Source organism: Aegilops tauschii, chromosome 5, assembly GCF_002575655.3.
Source record: "Aegilops tauschii subsp. strangulata cultivar AL8/78 chromosome 5, Aet v6.0, whole genome shotgun sequence".
NCBI lineage: Eukaryota > Viridiplantae > Streptophyta > Magnoliopsida > Poales > Poaceae > Aegilops > Aegilops tauschii.
This window is the reverse complement of record NC_053039.3, coordinates 345,166,349-345,172,348: the sequence shown is the minus strand read 5'-3', so window position 1 is coordinate 345,172,348 and position 6,000 is coordinate 345,166,349.

The following is a 6,000-nucleotide window of genomic DNA, read 5'->3' as shown; positions in this document are numbered from 1 at the left end:
TATGAGAAATGCTGCAGAGCTCCCACTCACTTTCTTGTAAACACAGGCTTCTCCATAAGTCTGTGTAAACCCAAACGCTTTGATCATCTCATCAAAGCGAATGTTCCAACTCCGAGATGCTTGCACCAGCCCATAGATGGAGCGCTGGAGCTTGCATACCTTGTTAGCATTCTTAGGATCGACAAAACCATCCGGCTGCATCATATACAATTCTTCCTTAAGAAAGCCGTTAAGGAATGCCATTTTGACGTCCATTTGCCATATCTCATAATCATAGTATGCGGCAATTGCTAACATGATTCGGACGGACTTCAGCTTCGCTACGGTGAGAAAGTCTCATCGTAGTCAACCCCTTGAACTTGTCGATAACCCTTAGCGACAAGTCGAGCTTTATAGATGGTAACATTACCATCCGCGTCCGTTTTCTTCTTAAAGATCCATTTATTTTCTATGGCTCGCCGATCATCGGGCAAGTCAGTCAAAGTCCATGCTTCGTTTTCATACATGGATCCTATCTCGGATTTCATGGCTTCTAGCCATTTGTCGGAATCTGGGCCCGCCATTGCTTCTTCATAGTTCGAAGGTTCACCGTTGTCTAACAACATGATTTCCAAGACAGGGTTACCGTACCACTCTGGCGCGAAACGTGTCCTTGTGGACCTACGAAGTTCAGTAGGAGCTTGATCCGAAGTACCTTGATCATCATCATCATTAACTTCCTCTCTAGTCGGTGCATGCACCACAGGAACATTTTCCTGAGCTGCACTACTTTCCGCTTCAAGAGGCAGTACTTCATCAAGCTCCACCTTCCTCCCACTTACTTCTTTCGAGAGAAACTCTTTCTCTAGAAAGGATCCGTTCTTAGCAACAAACATCTTGCCTTCGGATCTGAGGTAGAAGGTATACCCAATGGTTTCCTTAGGGTATCCTATGAAGACGCATTTCTCCGACTTGGGTTCGAGCTTTTCAGGTTGAAGTTTCCTGACATAAGCATCGCATCCCCAAACTTTTAGAAACGTCAGCTTAGGTTTCTTCCCAAACCATAATTCATACGGTGTCGTCTCAACGGATTTCGACGGAGCCCTATTTAAAGTGAATGCGGCAGTCTCTAAAGCATAGCCCCAAAATGAGAGCGGTAGATCGGTAAGAGACATCATAGATCGCACCATATCCAATAGAGTGCGATTACGACGTTCGGACACACCATTCCGCTGAGGTGTTCCAGGCGGCGTGAGTTGTGAAACTATTCCATATTTCCTTAAGTGTGTGTCAAATTCGTGACTCAAATATTCCCCTCCACGATCTGACCGTAGGAACTTTATTTTCCTGTCACATTGATTCTCAACCTCACTCTGAAATTTCTTGAACTTTTCAAAGGTCTCAGACTTGTGTTTCATTAGGTAGACATACCCATATCTACTCAAGTCATCAGTGAGAGTGAGAACATAACGATAGCCACCGCGAGCCTCAACACTCATTGGACCACACACATCAGTATCTATGATTTCCAATAAGTTGGTTGCTCGCTCCATTGTTCCGGAGAACGGAGTCTTGGTCATCTTACCCATGAGGCATGGTTCGCACGTGTCAAATGATTCGTAATCAAGAGACTCTAAAAGTCCATCAGCATGGAGCTTCTTCATGCGCTTGACACCAATGTGACCAAGACGGCAGTGCCACAAGTATGTGGGACTATCATTATCAACCTTACATATTTTGGTACTCACACTATATGAATATGTGTAACACTACGTTCGAGATTCATTAAGAATAACCATTAACCAGCGGGGCATGACCATAAAACATATCTCTCATATAAATAGAACAACCAGTATTCTCGGATTTAAATGAGTAGCCATCTCGAATTAAACGAGATCCTGATACAATGTTCATGCTCAAAGCTGGCACTAAATAACAGTTATTGAGGTTTAAAACTAATCCCATAGGTAAATGTAGAGGTAGCGTGCCGACGGCGATCACATCGACCTTGGAACTATTCCCGACGTGCAATGTCACCTCGTCCTTTGCCAGTCTCCGTTTATTCCGCAGCTCCTGCTTTGAGTTACAAATATGAGCAACCGCACCGGTATCAAATACCCAGGACCTACTACGAGTGCTGGTAAGGTACACATCAATAACATGTATATCACATATACCTTTGGTGTTGCCGGCCTTCTTGTCCGCAAAGTACTTGGGGCAGTTCCACTTCCAGTGACCACTTCCCTTGCAGTAAAAGCACTCAGTCTCAGGCTTGGGTCCATTCTTTGGCTTCTTCCCGGCAACTGGCTTACCGGGCGCGGCAACTCCCTTGCCGTCCTTCTTGAAGTTCTTCTTACCCTTGCCTTTCTTGAACTTAGTGGTTTTATTCACCATTAACACTTGATGTTCCTTTTTGATCTCCACCTCCGCTGATTTCAGCATTGAATATACCTCAGGAATGGTCTTTTCCATCCCCTGCATATTGAAGTTCATCACAAAGCTCTTGTAGCTCGGTGGAAGCGACTGAAGGATTCTGTCAATGACCGCGTCATCCGGGAGATTAACTCCCAGCTGAGACAAGCGGTTGTGTAACCCAGACATTTTGAGTATGTGCTCACTGACAGAACTATTTTCCTCCATCTTACAACTGAAGAACTTGTCGGAGACTTCATATCTCTCGACCCGGGCATGAGCTTGGAAAACCATTTTCAGCTCTTCGAACATCTCATATGCTCCGTGTTGCTCAAAACGCTTTTGGAGCCCCGGTTCTAAGCTGTAAAGCATGCCGCACTGAACGAGGGAGTAATCATCAGCACGCTGCTGCCAAGCGTTCATAACGTCTTGGTTCTCTGGGATGGGTGCGTCACCTAGCGGTGCTTCTAGGACATAATCTTTCTTGGCAGCTATGAGGATGATCCTCAGGTTCCGGACCCAGTCCGTATAGTTGCTGCCATCATCTTTCAGCTTGGTTTTCTCTAGGAACGCGTTGAAGTTGAGGGCAACATTAGCGTGGGCCATTTGATCTACAAGACATATTGTAAAGATTTTAGACTAAGTTCATGATAATTAAGTTCATCTAATCAAATTACTCAATGAACTCCCACTCAGATAGACATCCCTCTAGTCATCTAAGTGAAACATGATCCGAGTCAACTAGGCCGTGTCCGATCATCACGTGAGACGGACTAGTCAACATCGGTGAACATCTTCATGTTGATCGTATCTTCTATACGACTCATGCTCGACCTTTCGGTCTTCCGTGTTCCGAGGCCATGTCTGTACATGCTAGGCTCGTCAAGTCAACCTAAGTGTATTGCGTGTGTAAATCTGGCTTACACCCGTTGTATTCGAACGTTAGAATCTATCACACCCGATCATCACGTGGTGCTTCGAAACAACGAACCTTCGCAACGGTGCACAGTTAGGGGGGAACACTTTCTTGAAATTATTGCGAGGGATCATCTTATTTAAGCTACCGTCGTTCTAAGCAAATAATATGTAAAACATGATAAACATCACATGCAATCAAATAGTGACATGATATGGCCAATATCATTTTGCTCCTTTTGATCTCCATCTTCGGGGCGCCATGATCATCTTCATCACCGGCATGACACCATGATCTCCATCATCGTGTCTTCATGAAGTTGTCACGCCAACGATTACTTCTACTTCTATGGCTAACGTGTTTAGCAATAAAGTAAAGTAATTTACATGGCGTTGTTCAATGACACGCGGGTCATACAAAAATAAAGACAACTCCTATGGCTCCTGCCGGTTGTCATACTCATCGACATGCAAGTCGTGATTCCTATTACAAGAACATGATCAATCTCATACATCACATATATTTCATTCATCACATCCTTTTGGCCATATCACATCACAAGGCATATGCTGCAAAAACAAGTTAGACGTCCTCTAATTGTTGTTGCAAGTTTTTACGTGGCTGCTATAGGTTTCTTAGCAAGAACGTTTCTTACCTACGCCAAAACCACAACGTGATATGCCAATTTCTATTTACCCTTCATAAGGACCCTTTTCATCGAATCCGTTCCGACTAAAGTGGGAGAGACAGACACCCGCTAGCCACCTTATGCAACTAGTGCATGTCAGTCGGTGGAACCTGTCTCACGTAAGCGTACGTGTAAGGTCGGTCCGGGCCGCTTCATCCCACGATGCCGCCGAAACAAGATAAGACTAGTAGTGGCAAGAAAATTGACAACATCTACGCCCACAACAAGTTTGTGTTCTACTCATGCATAGAAACTACGCATAGACCTAGCTCATGATGCCACTGTTGAAGATCGTTGCAGAAATTAAAAAATTTCTACGCATCACCAAGAACAATCTATGGAGTCTTCTAGCAACGAGAAGGAAAAGAGTGCATCTACATACCCTTGTAGATCGCGAGCGGAAGCGTTCAAGTGAACGGGGTTGATGGAGTCGTACTCGTCGTGATCCAAATCACCGATGACCGAGCGCCGAACGGACGGCACCTCCGCGTTCAACACACGTACGATTGGGGAAGACGTCTCCTCCTTCTTGATCCAGCAAGGGGAGGGAGAGGTTGATGGAGATCCAGCAGCATGACGGCGTGGTGGTGGAAGCAGCGGGGATCTCGGCAGGGCTTCGCCAAGCTCAGCGAGAGGGAGAGGTGTCACGGGAGGGAGAGGGAGGCGCCAGGGGCTTGGGTGCGGCTGCCCTCCCTCCCCCCTCTTTATATAGGGGTCCAGGGGGGCGCCGGCCCCCTGAGATCCCATCTCAAGGGGGGGCGGCGGCCAAGGGGGGGACTTGCCCCCCAAGTCAAGTGGGGCGCCCCCCCACCCCTAGGGTTTCCAACCCTAGGCGCAGGGGAGGCCCAAGGGGGGCGCACCAGTCCACCAGGGGCTGGTTCCCTTCCCCACTTCAGCCCATGGGGCCCTCCGGGATAGGTGGCCCCACCCGGTGGACCCCCGGGACCCTTCCGGTGGTCCCGGTACAATACCGGTGACCCCCGAAACTTTCTCGGTGGCCGAAACTGGACTTCTTATATATAATTCTTCACCTCTAGACCATTCCGGAACTCCTCGTGACGTCCGGGATCTCATCCGGGACTCTGAACAACTTTTGGGTTACCGCATACTAGTATCTCTACAACCCTAGCGTCACCGAACCTTAAGTGTGTAGACCCTACGGGTTCGGGAGACATGCAGACATGACCGAGACGACTCTCCGGTCAATAACCAACAGCGGTATCTGGATACCCATGTTGGCTCCCACATGTTCCACGATGATCTCATCAGATGAACCACGATGTCGAGGATTCAATCAATCCCGTATACAATTCCCTTTGTCAATCGGTACGTTACTTGCCCGAGATTCGATCGTCGGTATCCCAATACCTTGTTCAATCTCGTTACCGGCAAGTCACTTTACTCGTACCGTAATGCATGATCCCGTGACCAAACACTTGGTCACATTGAGCTCATTATGATGATGCATTACCGAGTGGGCCCAGAGATACCTCTCCGTCATACGGAGTGACAAATCCCAGTCTCGATTCGTGCCAACCCAACAGACACTTTCGGAGATACCCGTAGTGCACCTTTATAGCCACCCAGTTACGTTGTGACGTTTGGCACACCCAAAGCACTCCTATGGTGTCCGGGAGTTGCACAATCTCATGGTCTAAGGAAATGATACTTGACATTTGGAAAAGCTCTAGCAAACGAACTACACGATCTTGTGCTATGCTTAGGATTGGGTCTTGTCCATCACATCATTCTCCTAATGATGTGATCCCGTTATCAATGACATCCAATGTCCATAGTCAGGAAACCATGACTATCTGTTGATCAACGAGCTAGTCAACTAGAGGCTCACTAGGGACATGTTGTGGTCTATGTATTCACACATGTATTACGATTTTCGGATAACACAATTATAGCATGAACAATAGACAATTATCATGAACAAGGAAATATAATAATAACCATTTTATTATTGCCTCTAGGGCATATTTCCAACATCTACTACATT